The sequence below is a fragment of the Sciurus carolinensis genome, unplaced genomic scaffold (assembly GCF_902686445.1).
Source record: "Sciurus carolinensis unplaced genomic scaffold, mSciCar1.2, whole genome shotgun sequence".
Taxonomy (NCBI): domain Eukaryota; kingdom Metazoa; phylum Chordata; class Mammalia; order Rodentia; family Sciuridae; genus Sciurus; species Sciurus carolinensis.
The window spans coordinates 1,063,257-1,081,081 of NW_025920116.1; positions in this window are offsets into that span (position 1 = coordinate 1,063,257).

Sequence of the window (17,825 nt, forward strand, 5' to 3'; positions counted from 1 at the left end):
TATATGTATTTTGTCACATTAAAGAACACCACTTCAATAGACACTTCACAGAAGAAGATGTACAAGCAATCAACAAACATATGGAAAAATGTTCAACATCTCTGGTAATAAGAGAAATGCAAATCAAAACCACCCTAAGATTCCATCTCACCCCAATTAGAATGGCAATTATCAAGAATACAACCAACAACAGGTGTTGGCGAGGATGTGGGGAGAAAGGTACACTCTTACATTGCTGGTGGGGCTGCAAATTAGTGCAGCCACTCTGGAAAGCAGTGTGGAGATTCCTTAGAAACTTGGAATGGAAACACCATTTGACCCAGCTATCCCACTCCTTGGCCTATACCCAAAGGACTTAAAATCAGCATATTACAGAGATACAGCCACATCAATGTTCATAGCTGCTCAGTTCACAATAGCCAGATTGTGGAACCAACCTAGATGTCCTTCATTGATGAATGGAATAAAGAAAATGTGGTATATATATACAATGGAATATTACTCAGCCATAAGAATGATAAAATTATGGCATTTGGCAGGCAAATGGATGAAACTGGAGAATATCATGCTAAGTGAGATAAGCCAATCTCAAAAACCAAAGGAAGATGATATCGCTAATAAGTGGATGATGACACATAATGGGGGTGGGAAGGGTAGTGTTGGGGTTGGAGTTGGGTTAGGGAGGGGGGCAGGAATGGAGGAAGGAAGGACTGTATATATGGAGGGGAAGGGTGGGAGGGGAGGGGGGAAGGGAACAAAATGGCAGAATGAAATCAAACAACATTACTCTATGTAAATTTATGATTACACAAATGGTATGCCTTTACGCCATGTACAAACAGAGAAACAACATGTATCCCATTTGTTTACAATAAAAAGAAAAAAAAATAAAAAAAAAATAAAAAAAAAAGAACACCACTTCAAGTTCAATACAATTTTAAAACTGTATTGTAAACTTGCATCTACTCACCTTTAAAATATAACTTGAAAAACATGAGCTATGAACACTGGAAACAAAACTACACACAAACAGGTGAGTACACACTCCCACATGAGGCTGGGTAGATGCAGACTCTCAGAACTCCACCACTCCAGTTACTGAGGACAGCATTGATTTATGTGAACTACACTGTTTTACATACTCATGTGTTACCCTGAGAGAAAATTAGTCTTTACATGAGGTAATGAAAGTGCAGAGGGGTCACATAACCTGTCCAGATAAAATTGGCAGAGCCCTCAGAACCTCAGAACCTCAGTTTGAAGGTAATCTCATTTCAGTACATATGTCTTGGCCGCATCTCCACTGACCCACAAGGACAGGCCAAACCATTTCCTCCACTGCCTACCCAGAAGAGCACCACCACTCACACAGAACCACCTAGGGCCTCTGCATGTACAAAGCTTCCACCAGAGTGCCCCCTCAAGCACTGTCCCTGGGTGTTCTCAGGCTAGCAGAGCCTTCGCTCTGTTCCAGAGGCCCTGGGAGGGAAGGAAGAGAACTAGGGCCTCCGGGTTCTATATAACCTGCCTCACTCCAGTCACTCTACCCACAGCAATCTTTCCCTTAGCACAAGAACAAAGAACTGCTTTCATGCCCCCAGCAAAACCAAAGGTGCCCCTCACAGTGAACAACTGCAACTACAAACATGCAAGCAGTAAGATCAGATCAGTGGAACCATTCTGATTGGCCACGAAAACACCTGAATGTGTTCTCTGGGGTATCCTGTCCCCAAGGTGTCACAGATGTCTTGTGACCAATGACTTGAGATCTGTAAACTGACTCATTCATTACTCTCAGGTATTGTTCTTCCTATCATCATCTGTCACATAAAGAAAACCATGGCTGGAAAAGATACCGAGAGAAATAAAAGATGTAACATAGACACCTCATTTGGATGACCCTCGCTTCTAAGGTTTAAAAAAGATTCCATATATAATTTCAAAGGTAGAAATAATCTTAAAATTAAAATAACTTCAAATCACAGCACAACTAAATTTGAAGAAGGTTCATTCTCAGTATTTGCTCTTCTAAATAAGGGAAGGGCTCTAGCAGTGCGGGGATCAGTCAGGCATATGGTCCCTGCCATTCAGCTCTGATTCCTGTGATTTCTCAGCAAAGGTCAGAGACATCTGTTTTAGGTTTACCTTCATATTTCAACTGCAAAATGAGACATTCAGTGTTGAGTCATTTCTGTTCAGCTGACACTACTACTAGGGTCAGAGAATAAACACTAAAAATAGAAAAGGAAGGTGATGCTGACTGAAAATATTATGCTTGACCTAACAAAACAAGGGGTGCTATTGTTTTCCCCAAAGCTTTGGCTCTCTGGATTAGCAGAAAGAGATCACTAGTTATCTTCATTTGTAAAAAGTCTGTAAAAGTGCCCTGCAAATCCACCTGGTACTTGCCACGCCATAAAATAAGATCTGCGTTAATATTCACAAACCTCAGCAACAAAATATAAGGGTCTTAATTTGGCATTGTGGAGTGTTTTGAACCACAAAAATTTATTTAAATCAAAGGCCTGAAGAACAAATATTTACATTTAATAGTAATCAAGGGCTGGGAGATAGCTCTGTTGCTAGTGTGCTTGGGTTCAATCACTAGCAATGCACCAAAAAAAAAAAAAAGTAATCAAAATAGAAAGATAAACAGTTAATGACTGTTTATAATTTATAAAATTATTATAAAATGACAGATTAACACAAAAAAGGATTACAACATACCAAACTGCATATGAAACATTTTCCACAAATAACCATAGCCTTAGTTCAGTTACTGAAATCTTTGTGTAAATTAAAATTCTGACTTCTTAATCACACTTGAAAAGTATAAAGGACTCATGTAAAGAAACTCAAGAGAGAAGACTTTTGTAAACAATCTTTTTTTCAATGAAAACACTCACCTATATAAACCAGGTATACTGGAATTTCTTAAAATGAACACTTGCACAGAAGAAAGATTTACACAGAAACAAGTTACCTTCTCTCATTCTGAGTCTGACTCTTTGCTGAGGCTGAGCTCCAGGTTTATTTTAATGTGCAAATACAGGTCATATAGGAAAGAAAGAAAATCATTTTTATGTGTAAAAGGGGAAACATAAATGCCATCAACTGGGATTTTACTTAGTGCTGGTTCAACTTGACTTTGATGTGCAATATATATATAGGACAATTTCAACAGTTTCCATGTGTTTAGATCCAAACTGGTGTACTTATAAATGACAGAGAGAAATGAAACAAGAAAATCTAGATTATTCTTATTAGCTAAAACTATTACACTTACATACATAATCTCTATCTTGAATCTTAGCATACATTATGGAGAAAAAAACTGCTAATTATGTATCAAGTTTAGCTGTCTGAAATCTTGAGGGATCTGGAAATTATTATGCCCTTAAGCACTGCCCAAATAAAGGGGGGCACTGAAAAATGAACAGATATCTGTCATATCTTTTATTCCTTTTGTTAGTCCTTAAATATAATTTATGTAATCAAATGCATCTGACCTGTGTTAACCTCAAATGATACACAACAAAATCTTGAAAGCTGTTCAGGTCATATGCTAGCATGGGAGCCTCAGAATCAGGCTTCGAGCAGCACCATATGCTCCAAAGCCTCTCCTGAATTGTTTAACCCAAAGTGGTTTATTTTCAGTATGAGGTTGATTCCTCTGTACTTTATGTTGGTCATATATTTCTGAAATTCTATGAACCAATTAAGTACTGTTTTAAAAACTGCCAACAGATCATCACACTTGAGAGCTGAAAATGACAGATTAACACAAATAAGGTTACAACATACCAATCGTCTCATTTAGACCCTAAATTTGAGACAATTACTATGAAAAACAACATGAAATGTCAAATTACTTGAAAGAAAACGAAAGTCAAGTACTGTAACTTAAAATTCAAAAGTTCTATTAAAAGGCATCAATTACAAAATAGAACAGTAAAAGAAGAGTAAGAATAAAATTTGCCCCAATTACTACCTTGCAATCCTCTAATAGTATGTCCTATGATTAGAACATGGTAGTTGCCAAACTGGGGTGTGCATCAAAAATTCAACTATTGGAGCCCACTTTAGAGTTTGTGACACTTATCTACATTCCTAATGATTTCCCAGATGCTACTGTTGGTCCAGGGACCACAGGATTCTCAGTGCATCCACCAAGTATGCCAGATGCCCTTCCAAGTTTCCCAACAAGCCTTAAGGATTACACGTCTGATTCATCGCTGATATTCTTGAAGCATGCTTTGGGGATAAATGTGCATGACCTTATAGTAAGTCAGGAGCTTGTCAACATTTTTGTAAATTATTCAAAGTACCTTCTCCCTCCTGACTTCTGGTCATTTCTCTGACATTAACACATTACCCAGTAAAGTGGAGAGGAGGTGAAAATGAAAGCAACCAACTCTGCTATGTTAGAGCAGCTCTGGCAAATATACAGAGATGAAGGCAATCTATACTAATGGCTAAAACTGAATTGGGGGTTATCTGTGTGAATTTTGATGATCCACTCTCACTGTTCCAGACAGAACTGCTGATAAAAACAGCAACCTCACCAAAGTCGACTCAAGTGTCAAGGCAAGGAACTGACAGGGAAAGCCCATTTGTTTCTGGCTGCTTGCTTGTCTCACCTAAATCTGACACAGTCTGAGGTGGCCCATGGTTAGTCTAATGAAGGTAAACTTCACTTTGTTGATGATAAAATAAACTAATGCAGTAATTACCTTTTCTAGGGATTTCTGTGTTGCAAGTGAAGGACTGCAACTTACATTTTCTAATGTTCCCAAGTCTTGTTTTTGTCATGACTCAATTTAATGAAGAAATCATCTTTCATATATCATTCTGTAAAAACCCAAGAGGAGAATGACAGTGATCTTTCACCAGTTTTTTGGGACTTGGGCATACAGGAGCCTTTTCCAGAACAAGCACCATGCCATGCTTTGACACTACCAACAGATCTAACCTCAAGTGTCAAAGAATCATTAGCTACTGGTTTGTATAGACTTGTCAAGCAAAACAAATGCTAAGTGCTTTTAAATAATTTAAACACTCTTACTTGTCATGCAGCATAAAATGCTATAAAGAAGCTGTGAGGTTTGGCCAGTAAATATGGCATTAAAAGGAGATATCAAAAGCAAAATGAAATCAATAGGAAAATTATGAGACAAGACTGGAAAGAGCCCATTAACCCTGGGGTCATGTGGTGGAGCATGGACTGGTGGACTCATGCAGCAAGGGTGGTTTTAGTTTAAAAACAAAAAAAAACAGAAAGGCTGAAAATAATTCAATGTGGAATAAATAAAGATGAAGAGTATGAAATACAGAAGAGTTTTAGTCAACTGAGGCATAATGGAGAGGCAGGCAATAAACAAGAAAATTTCAGAATATTAATTGTCAAAATATTCTGATCCAATATTTTACGTCAAAATGACTAACAGAACATTTCATAGCTTATGTCTTCAAATACAGTTTGTACACAAATGACACACACAAAAGGATACCTTAGATTATGAGGTACAAATAAAACATAGAGTCTAACTTTAAAATAATGCTAAGAATAATAATATCACCAGAGGGAAACACTACAGAGTTAATTTAGCAAATGGCAACAGCTGTTTCAGATGTCTGTTATCTCTCTCTCCTATCATGTGACAACATAAATAAAATACTGTTGAAAGTACAACAAACGTTCAACAGTGATGAGCTTTCTTTATGATCTCAAACTATTGAGATCACCCTAGAGCCAGCACCATCAGCAAGGACCCAGTGTGGGCTGCCATTTGGAAGCAAACCTATGTATGCCCTTCACAAGAACCACGAGGCGAACCCCATGTAGTCACTCCTATGCCATCACCTCCACCCTTCTCAAGAACCTGGGCACTGGGAGTTCTCTTATCTCAACCTCAGGGCAGAGGGGTGACATGCTGCTGGGGACAAGGCTCACATGTTCTACAGTAGGAGTAGGAGTTTCAGGCTCTCATGAAACACCAAGAAGCCCTTGGGTGTAATCATCCTCACAAATGTAGGAACTTTGCCATGAGGAGAGATACATTAGATATATTTTCACCTGAATCACCAATTTTTCTGTAGTTATCATTCAAAGAAAAATTGTTATCAAATATTATCACTTTTGTGTTTGAAAAGGGTTCAAGACTGTTATCAACATTTTACTTCAATCCCAGTGTAAACTGGTTAGAAAACGAATGTAAAAAGAAAAATGATTGAGAAGGAAACAGCACCATTCTCCACCACTTCACATTCCAATAAGTAGCAAAAAACAAAGTTCCTCTGTTTTAATTATTCTAGTGACCAGCCACAGCACAAGCCAGCCGTAATCTCTTTCAATTTGACTAAACTCTTCCTTCCATAAAGATAGCTTAAAGAAGTATTTTCCTTACATTATCAAAGTAAAGGCACAAAAATCTATCTCCAAGAACTCATAATTCAAAGTTAAAAATTTATTTGAGAAAATAAGGGTCATTGTAAACTGAAAATACAAGTGGGGATATGATGCTATCTTGCAGATTAACTTAAAACACACACAATCTTACTCAATTGGAAGGGTTTAGGAAGCTGGAATCAAGCAAATTTCTCAAAATGCTCCAAAAACGAGGGTCTAGGAACTACAGACGGCAAAGAGGACTGATACAACACTAGGGTTAGTCTAGTCATGCCACAATCATTAAGTCCTTTAAAATATACTTTGTAATAAAGTCTTATACATAAATAATATGAAAATGTTTCAATCAAAGGTAAATTTGGTCTTGAACAACAGAGTAACAACATGATACAGAAACAACTAAATAACCATGTCCAAAAAAAGTGACCAATATGCTAAAAAGTTGTGGCATGCTACTAGGTTTTCCTCTTGTTCTCATTTTAAGAATAATTTCAGTAGAGACAGAATACATGCTTTCTAAATCTGCATATAAGAAAACCTGTGAGTATTTTGAGTGACAACACCAAGACTCAGAACAATTTTAACAAACTGATTCAACCAGCTGAAACAAACAAACCCTAACAAAGACAAATGTGAAGTTTCATTTTAAGTTCAAACAGATAATTATGCAAATAAATTGGGGTCCAGACTTATCTTGACTGTGTTGTAACACAGTAAACATCAGGTACTAGCAAGACTCATACAGCTGTGTTCAAGTCTATGTTAAATAGTGCCAGACAGCTGCAGTTTTTAGTGATTCCATTCCTGGAGACAGCTGTCTGTGTTTTCTGACAGCTGTCACCTCTTAGGTTATCAGGTTTTTTTTTTTTTTGTCCCACTTCCAGTTTGCTGCTTCTAATCTCCTGACAGCTCTAGGAAAATCAGATAAGGAGGAGGAACAGTGTACAAGTAACAGAAGGATCCAGAAACTTTAATGAGGTTTGCTACACATATCTTAATTTCACAAACAGCTTTTGCTTTTTTTATCTCTGGCTCTACTGCAGGTGACTGCAACTGCATAACACAGGTCCTCTATAGGTGATATATTTCTATGGCACAAGCAAATCAAGGAAGACAATAAGCTCTCATGGTAAGATGTTGCTCTGTGTCTGGAATACTGTTTTCAGTTCATAGAAACAACTAAGACATATACAGCAATAAGACTAGTTGGTGAGGAAGTCTAGGGGTCCTGTTATATTAGGCCAAATAAATGTGCTGGGATGTTTAACCTTACGATCTTTGAAAATGGAACAAAATGTCTTGGCAGGTAGCAGGGTTGGTAGGAGAGTCACCATCAGAAAGTCTGAAAGGCTGCTACAGGCGTCCTGGGCCAGACTCGATATTCACTTCCCAAGTGGGATAAAGTGTGAACAACGGGCAAGCATTAAGGGAGAGCAGATTCTGGCTTAAAGAAGAAAAATGTTTAAAATGTCCAACAGTAAAGGAGTTGCTTTTCTAGGTAGTGAGCTATTTAACCTGAAAAGCACTTAAGGCTGGAGTCTCGTTTCTCTGGGATGGTGTAAAAAGAATCCATGAACAGGTTATACTTTACTCTTTTGGAGGACTGAATGCAGGGTGCTTACCACAGTGCTACATCTCCAACACTTTTGCAAATATTTTGAGACAGGGTCTGGCTTAGTTGCTTAGGGCTTCTCCAAAATGTTGAGGCGGGATTTGAACTTGCCATCCTCCTTTGGATCTCATTCTTCAAACTCTGCCAAAACAAAGCAGTATAACAGAAATTTGTTTGCAATTGATTATCTGTAACATACCACAATTCATTTTGCTATAAGACTGAAATAAAAAAATGAACACAACCAAGATATGAGTTTAGATTAATATATCAAAGTAAATTATGCCAATAAAATGATTCAGAATCACCCCCTAAACAGAACCTGGCAAAAACCCATAATGCTAAAATGATAAAAAGAATACATATTACCCTTGAATGGTTTTAAAACATAGACCTCTAGATTTAAAGGATCTTTCACTTTAAATCCAATGATTCAGCTGTTAGGACTCTTGAATCTGAAAATAAAATTATGCCATTTATGCAAGGGAGTTTTGCAATTCCTACAACCCTAAGCAAGTTTTTTAAACTGCAGGAAAAAAAGCTACCTCTCCTGAATCCCAATGATCATTTGTACTGAGTGTCCCTGTTGTTCCAGGACTCCAAAGATGCAGTTGCAGCAGTTCTTATAAGTAAAGAAAGAAGGAAAAGAAAACAAAAAAAAAACCCTCATCATTGAAAATTACTGGTTAGGATGCCCTCATGAAATTTTTATATGGTTTCATTCACCACATACATGCTGTGCATTTTGTTTTTATGATACTTCTCACAGAATACATATCTTGAATTTCATGAAAAAAATGTTTCCAGAAACTGTTTCTCTACTATCCAATTATTCATGTTCAATAAGTTAAAAGTAAGGAATATCCATTCAAACTAATATTAAAAAAATTTTTATTAAGGAATCTACCTTGAACTTTATAAATACAATAACTTTTTCCAGGGTAGATTCAATAAGGTTGATAGGTGTTTGATCCAGTCCAAGAATTTTGTTATTGGACACACTTTAGGATATGTTTATAGTCTGTTTTACCTATAATACAGTATTGAGGAATTATTTTAAAAGTATATTATTATATGTTACTATACATAAAAATACTGCATTTTCTCTAGGTTTTTACAGAGAGATCCCTTATTTCCACCCTTAACCATTTCTGCCATGGAGTCTGAAAACCAAAGTCATTTCTGGATATTAATTGTCTCATAATACTGAGTTCCAAGACAGCAAATTCCTTTTCCCCCTACTTGGTTCCCCTTAGTCTTTTATTTAAAAAGGAGGGGGGAACACACACACACACACACACACACACACATCACTTCACAGGCAACCCAATTGTCCATTTTACTGAAAATTCCCAATAGTTTTACTCATTCCAATTCTCTTCAGCTGCCATCTCCTTCCTTTTATCTTAAAGTAATTGTTTCTTGTTTACATTAGTGATGATTTGTTTTAACCTAGACATTCTGTTGGCTTTCTTTTACACAATGTGAAGAGGGTATTAGTATGCACCAGAATGTCACATTTTGTTTTCATTTCAGCAGCACCACCGCCCCCTCTCCATATTCCCCTCAAATATTTACCCTGAATGTTCACATAATCTTAATCTCCAACAAGAATCAAACACACCTCCTGTTATTCCCTCCCCCTCAACTAAGCGTCACTCATCACTCTTTTCTTACTGACAATAACAAAAATGATGACAATCTCAAAGTTACAAGGGTCACTAGTTTCAATTCTCAAGAGTAAACTTGTTCTAAGTCCCTCCATAGCTAAAAATCCCTAATCATCTTAATTGTCCCCTCAGGGTGCATACTAACTTGCTCCCTGTCTCAGTAAACAGGACATACACTGGGGGAGGAAAGTCAGAAAGACAGAGGTTGGACACATTTTCAGGGCTTGGAACACTATGTTATGAATTAAATGAATTAAGCAGGCAAAAGGGGTTCTGAAAGGTTATTACATGAGGTAAATGATGTAACTACAGTTTTCCAGAAGTGGTTGAAAGCACTGAGGGTCAGGAGAATGAGGAAAACAAGTATTTTGAGAGTCTCTTCAAGTGTTATTAATAAAGGCCTGAATCAAGGGGACTGTAGAGAAAAAGGGATAGAAAGGAAAGTATTCCCTGAAGTTTCACATAACCAAAAGGAATCATAGTTGAGTATTTTCAACAAATACATACTAGTATGATGATCCCCATTTTTGTTTAGTAGCACAAAGAAAATTCTTTACAAAATGAAAGTGATGAAGACATTCAGAGTGATGAGTTAAGAAACTTCAAGATTTGCATAGTAAAAAAATAAATGGAAAAGGAAATGACAGGTTTTGATTTTCCAAAAGCAAAATTCAATTTTCAGAGCAATTTGAAAATTTACAAACTTCTCTGAAAATCCTTGTGATTTTTTTTCCATTTCACTAATGACAACTTCATCTACTGCTTTAGTAATAAATGGAAGGGAATTAAGGCACCCCAAAAGTCATTTATGACCTTTTAGTTTTTATCAAAATTAGAGTTTTGTAGGACAAAAAATATATGCCAAGTATTTTAGTTTACCAATACCTTTATATAGGAATGACCTATTCACTGCTGCTGACCAAAAACAATTTTAGAAAGTTGACTGGAAAAGTAGGAAGACATCATTTTCTCATTCAACTTTACTGAGTACTTAAACTATGCTAGGTCATATTCTGTACTAGAAACAGGGGATGCTTAAATAAGAAATAGCCTTTACCTAAAGAAAAGTCTGTTAAAAAAAAATCCCTGGGAAAGACATACAAGATAAGTAAACATCCAGAATGTCAATGTACACCTAATGAAAAAATAATTAAACTTTGGGCACAATTCAACTTTCATTATCTCAGTGCATTTAAATTTTCATAGCAAAAGGAAAGATTTGCAAAAAGGCAAGTGTACAAATTCTTAGTGGTAACAACTTTCCAAGAGCTAGTTTGATACTACTTATATAATTGTCGAAGGATCAACTGAGTACTTAATTCACATTTTTGGAAGGACAAGGTAATTCCAATAGAAGAAAAAAAATGACTAGATATATGACATAAAAGCATTCCTACAACTCTCTATGTGGTTTGGGCCAAATCAATTTCCTCCTGTATTATATCCTCAATTTGTCTTAATATCTGCTATTACCTACATCAGATATTAAAATAACAAATGCAAGATATGCTGCTAAAAAAATTGGAGGAAAAATTTTAAATAAACCGAAAGTTCAGTATTATAAAAAAGCTTTCATTAGAAAACTTCACTCTACAGAAACAAGCAAAAATATCTTTTCACAGGATCCTTGTCACTGAAAAAAAAACTAGGTTTTCATCAGTTCATTTAATAAGTGTTTTTTGAGCACTTATAAAGTGCTAGGGACTATTTAAAAATCTGGGTCTAGGAGAGTGAGGAAAATGGGCAAATTTGTGGAGCTTAATTGAATTAAGAATACATGTAGGGCTGGAGTGTGGCTCAATGGTAGGATGCTCGCCTAGCAGATGTGAGGCTCTGGGTACCACATAAAAATAAATAAATAAAAGTATATTAAAAAAAGAATACAGTTAGGAAAATAGGAATTCACTGAGGAGGTATTATTTGAGCAAAGACCTAAAAAGGTGAGTAACTGAACTGACAGAAGAATCATTTATATCCTGGTAGGGATTTTACCTAGATTTTGTTGATAAAACACTTAGGAGAATGTGTTCCCCCACCTCCCCACCCTGGGGCTGCTCTGAGCCACCCTCTTTCTTTGGCTCAGACCTCACCAGGGATATAATGCCTGGTGGTAGGAAGGGTTTAGGCAGTTTAAAATCTCCCCTATGCACCCCTCCCACCAGCTCTTCTCCAAGCTGCAAATTCAGCGCCCATTTATATGTCCTCACTTAGCTCATCCCTGTGCATTTCTATCTTGTGGCTCTGCCCCAAACCGTTCCAACCCACGGTTTTTCTGAAGACTACAAGGGTGAGTGCCCATTTCAGGCTGACTGTTCAAGCCCTGTCCCCTGCAAAACACACACGCACATGTGAACTCTGTGTATGTGAGTAGTGGAGTGGATCAACCTTCCTCTACCTCAACTTTCCAATCCATATAATGGAACGAGAAATGATTTTTTTTTTTTTTTTGGTTACCACCTACTGTGGACCAAGCAGTGTGCTGCGTTTCCTGGGACCAGACACAGAGGGGCACCAGCCCCACCCCATTTCAGTGTTCACAAAGTGGGGAGATGACTCACTTACAGGGAATTCAGTAGATTAACAAATTGAGATCATGGACGGGACATAAATAGAGAGCGTGGGAGGCTGAGCAGGAGAGAACTGGGCAAGGAGGTCTGCTGGATGGGAGATGAAGTCTGAGGAGGAGGCAGGTCTAGGGGGAGCAGTGCTCAGGAAGGGCCTCCATGCAGAGCCCAACTGAGCAGAGACCTCAGGAGGACTAGGGGAAGAGCAGCAGGTGCCAAGGGAAGGTCAGAGGTCACTGTGCAGGAGTAACCACCAGAGAGTTGTATGCAGGGAGGTGACCTGAACAGGGTCCATTTGTACTTTTGCCAGATTATTCTGCCACTGAATGAAGAAGGGGCATGAAGTGGTCACACAGGAACAAAGAGGGCATGGGGAAGGTCAGCATAACATCGGAGCTGGCTCTGGGACCAGGTGGCCTGAATAGGAGAACAGACTTCTTACTTCTGGGTCATGGGACTTGGGGAAAGTTATGTAAGATCACCCTGACCACGTGGGGTCTCAGTTCTGTCATCTAAATGGCAGAGTGGCAATCAGATCCTCATGGAGTTGCTACAAAGCTTAAAACTGTCCATACGAGTGAACAGACCAAATGACAGACCTGTCACAGGTGCTGAGTCCTACTCTGCCCTTCTCCATTGGCATTGACCTAGCCACTTAGACAAGAGATGATGGTGGTGTGTGTTAGGGTGGGTGATTGTGCAGGCAAAGCAGAGGCACATTTGGAGAATTCTGGGGACTTGAGCAAGACTCTTGTCTCCCTTGGATTGCTCAGGATTGGAGTGGAGATGTTTCATGTCCTCATCAATGAAAGGAAAAGATCCAGAGTTCCTCACTGACACCATACCCACACAAAATCATGGAGCCATGTGCCTGACTGCAATGCTAATACCACCCTGGACTGCTTTAAGTGGAAGCAAGAAAGAACAGTCTGTAACAGTCCTTCCCCTTGGTGCTGTTGACATCTGGGTCTGCATGATTCTTTGTTGTACGGGACTGTCCTGGGCATGGTAGAGGGCTGAGCAGTATTCCTGGCCTATGACACTAGGAGCAGGCACCCACTGTCATAGTCCCAGCATCCCCAGACCTGGCCACATTACCCCAGGTAGCAGACCCCTGTTCTTCTGAGAACTGGTCAGCCCTACCCCACCCAGCATATTCTGTTTTATTCTGGATTTATGAACTTCAGAAGGAACAAAGGATGTGCAAAGAATGTTCTAGTAGAGTCCTGCTCATCAAAGATGAAGATCTTTATACTGCCCCTTACTTAGAAGTTAAAAGGCTCTTGGAGAACTTACTGTGGTCTTGAGAGACACAAACGTCTGAGATCCAACAAGGAAACTTCCCAGAGAGATGAGGAAAACCTGTGACTCCAACTCAGAGCTGCCCAGCAGTGAGGACACTGAGCACCCATACCTGGTGGTGTGACAGCGGCAGGACGTGGAGATTCCCTCACCCCAAGGCAAAACCCTGCTGCATTGTACGATGAGAGCCTCTGTGACAAGTTCAAGTTGGGAGCAAGGGACTTTTCTGGGAAGCTCCAGCATCACCTCCCCAGACAGGCCTGGCATTCTTGAGGTGGAGAGGCTGGAGAGACGGCCTCAGCAAATGCAGCACAGTACCCAGATTGGAGCCTGGGACAGAAAAAGGCCATGCATGAAGACACTGGTCACATTTCATCAAAGAGTTTGTGTAACGGATGGTCATTGGGTTCATTTCTTAGTTTCAACAAATATACACTGCTGCTGATGGTGATCAGGTGACCTTGCACATGGCCCTGGCTGGCAGGAGCACTGGGTGATGGGGGAGTCGAGCCTCAGGCACTCTTCAGAGGGAGAGGTGGCAGGACCAGGGGAGGGGCCCCCTCGAAGGGGCTGTCAGTGGCCCCGCAGCCCTGCCACAATCTGTGCACACCCAGCCAGGGCTGCTGCATGGGCCACATCCTCTCTACCACCAGACAGTCATGGTTCTTGGCATCATAATCCAGACACTGGGCTATGGGGAAGCCCTGGTGGCCCCTTTGTTCCTGCTGTGATTTCTTCACTGCAATGGAGGAAGTAAATACAGGTCTCTGGAAGGACCCGCAAGGTCCTGGTGACACTCCTCCTAGCAACTTGTGGGTCACATAGATAGGAGAGTGTCCTCCTCGGCACAGCATCTGGATCACCTTCCCCCAAATGTGACCCTACTGCACCACAGCATGTGGCTAGATAAGGTAATGTGCAGCGGACGGGAACCTGATGCTTTGGGAGAACCCCAAGCCTCACCCCATAATGAAGCAAAGGTACGAGGTCTTCTGAGAGCCAGGCAGCCCCAGGGCTGTGGCCGCAGCAGCATAGGAGCCTGACTTCGAGGGGCCTCTCCTAACAGAAGAGAAAGTGGGATGGTGAAAGTCGCCTCTCAGGCAGTGATTGTACCAATGGAGTCGCTGGAGGGGCAGAGGCAGAGCAGTGGGATGGCCCGGGAGGTCTTCCAGGGAGGCAGCACCAGCTGAGGACTGAGTGGCAAGGCGCCATGGCGGGCAGAGCAGGTGCAGAGCCCCGAGGTAGGCACACACCCCCTCCCCTGCAGAGGAGGAACCCTGGGGTCCTCACTGCAAGGAGAGGGTGTGAGACAGTGGAGCGAAAGGGCAGAGCTCTGCTAGGGCACTGCCTTATCCCGAGTGAGAAGTTGGGAGGTTACCTAAGGGTGCCAGAGCCACCAGAGCTAAGAGCGCGGGTGTGACACCAGGTGTGGAGGGCTCCTGCAAAAGCAGCCCTGGAGCCACAGTGGGAGTGGGGATGACAGAAGCCCCTGCTGGGATGGAGGGGCGGGTTTGTCTAGGTGTCCCCATGGCCCATCTCCCCAGCCTGCCCCAGCCAGCCAGGACCTCAGCCACATGGGAATCTAAGGAAAGGGGGACCAGGAGTTGGGACAGGGCACAACGCCACTGCAGCTTGCCTGCCATGCCCATTTCCAGGGAACTTTCCATCCACCCCGAGTCAGGGTGCAGCCTGAGGAAAGGATGCGGGTGACCAGCAAAGGTCAGGAGCCCTCTGCTCTAGACCTTGTCTGTGGGATTGGTGGTACCCAGGTTTCTTGTGTGTCTGCAATGGAGTGGGGCACTGGCCTGCCTGGCAACTGTCTAACAGGCCCAGGTCCCTGGGGTCCAGCCTAGTGACTGACCCTCCCTTGACATGCTCCTGGTGCCTGGCACACTTGGGGTTTTGGCTGATAAGGACAGGCGGGCAGTCTCTGTGGACTCGGAGCAGGAGCACAGGCTTGGGTCCAGCCACTCACTTCTGGCCTGGCTGTGCTCCTTGCGGCCCGAGTCCTCAGGCGAGTCTGCACCCATGAGGCTGGTAGCAGCTCCCCAAGTGACCATGGCATCTTTCTGCCTTAGTTTTCTCCACCTAGAAAATGGGAATGATGCCATGCTTTGTGAGGGTCCTGGTGCCTCTGATGTGCCCAGAGGTTGGTGGCGGTGGCCTATTTGAAGGGCTTTTAATGGCAAGAGGTGTGACCATTTTCTCTCACCTCTAAAGGGAATGGAGGAAGCCTGTGACTGGCTCTGACACAGCCACCTCTGTCCTGCTCTGCGTTCCTGGTGGCAGCAGACTTCCTCAGCAGGGCTATGAGTGCAGGTGGGGAGGAGGCACCCAGAGACCCTCCCCAGTGGCCTCAGCACTCAGCTGGCCTCTGGTTCTCCCAGCAGGTCCAGAGAGGGATCAGGACTCCTGTGCTGGGAGCAGGGGGCCCAGCCTGGTGCCTGCCTGGTGCCTGCCAACTGAGCCTTAGAACCACCGGGAGCAGCGGGAAGACAGCTCAGCATGTCTGCAGGGCTCTCTCCCTCCTCTGCTTCCATCTCCAGCCCACCTCTGCGCCCAGGAGGGAGAGAGACAGGGTGATTCGGGCCTTTTCAGTGGTGCCCAGGGTCAAGGCTGCAGGGCAGTCAAGGGCTCAGCTTATGGATGGAGTCAGTTGGGTGACTGGTGCAACCTGGCTTTGAGCCCCAGGCTTGATATGGCCCAGTCCCTCCTACTGACTCCCCTTGCCCCTTCCACCCCACAAGAAATTAGAAATGTAACAACAAACTCCAGTTGTCACAAACCCATGAACTGCCACGAATCACGGGACCCCAGTCACATGCCCTGTGTGTGGAGGGGATGTGGCAGGGTAATTGAAGCTTCCAGGTGAGTGACGAAATTGGAAGAGCAAGGTGTGATCGCAGGGCAGGAGGCCTGTTCAAGGGCCTGGCAGCCTCCTCATTCACAGCTTTGGATATTTGCTATTTTGTGGTTTCCATTATCCACACAGTGGGGAGCACCTGGGGAGGAGGTCCCTGACCTGCCAGGCCATGCCCCAGGGCCGCCTGCCCAGCTGGTCCCCTGGCCTTCACCGTGGGAGGTGGGTTCCTGCGGAACTTCGCTGGGAGAGCTTCTGACCTGGCATTGGAGCGACCTCACAATGACCTGGCCATGTTTTGATCTCACTTATCTTCAGAGTTCACGGAATTCGACAGTTTCTCCCCCAGCCTTTCCTTCCCTCCTCTTAATTCTCTCCCCATATCTCTCTGCCATCATAAGCATTGACCTGACATGATCCCACACTCTCACCAGCATTCAGTGTCACCCAGGACAGGACAGGAGCACTCCTGGCCTCAGGTCCCAGGGCTGTGGATGTGGCCATCAGCCATCTCTCGGGCCCTTGGTTTCTCAATGCTAAGCCAAGAGCTGGTGTTGCTCTTGTGCCCAGTTGCTGTCACCCCTGAAGGTGGTGTGTCTCAGAGACCCAGCCCTGGCAGACTCCCCTTGGTGGCAACAGTGATGGCGTGTTGAAGCCTCAGGACACTAGGTGCTGAAGCCCAGTGCTTCTGAAACTGTCCGCAGATGCCAGAAATTTCCTTCTGTATCCAGCCCCATCCTCCAGCTACCCCATACCCAGCTCCCCAGAGTCACTCCCCTGCAGCTGCCAGGGCCTCCAGACACAGCTATTCACTGGTTCTGCCCTCCCTGAGACTCCTGCTCCCCATCCCTGCTGAGTTCCCTGGTGGACCCAGAGCCCCTGCTGAGCTCTGCAGTGTCCCTGCTACTAGCCAGACACCCAGCACTGCCAGCCCCTCCTCCCAGCTCCTCCCCACCTCTTCATTATCTCCTCGCCTTTCTCCAGACCCTGGGCTGCTTACCATGCAGGAAGCATCGAGCTCCATGGTGCTGCAGAGGAGTAAGTGACCTCAACAGGCCCCTCTCTCCCCCTCTCCCCTCTCCCCTCTCCTCCCTTTCCCTCCTCCCTCTCTCACTCATACACACACACAGGCTGGCTCCTCAGAAATCAGGGATAGGAAACCACGCAGAGGTCAAGGCCACACAGGGCCAAGGCTGTAGGCCCTGTGGGCACCACCGGATTTCCACAAGACTGGATGGAAGGCTTAGGCATCTCCCTCCTGCCCTTTGGTTCCTGGAAATGTGGGGCTATTTCTCTGCCTTTCCTGGGGCTGAGGTCAGCTCTGCATCCATGGAGGCCACACGAGGCTTTCCTGACCCCGCTTACAGGGCCTCCTGCCTCATGTCAACCTGGCCAAGCCTCCAATAAA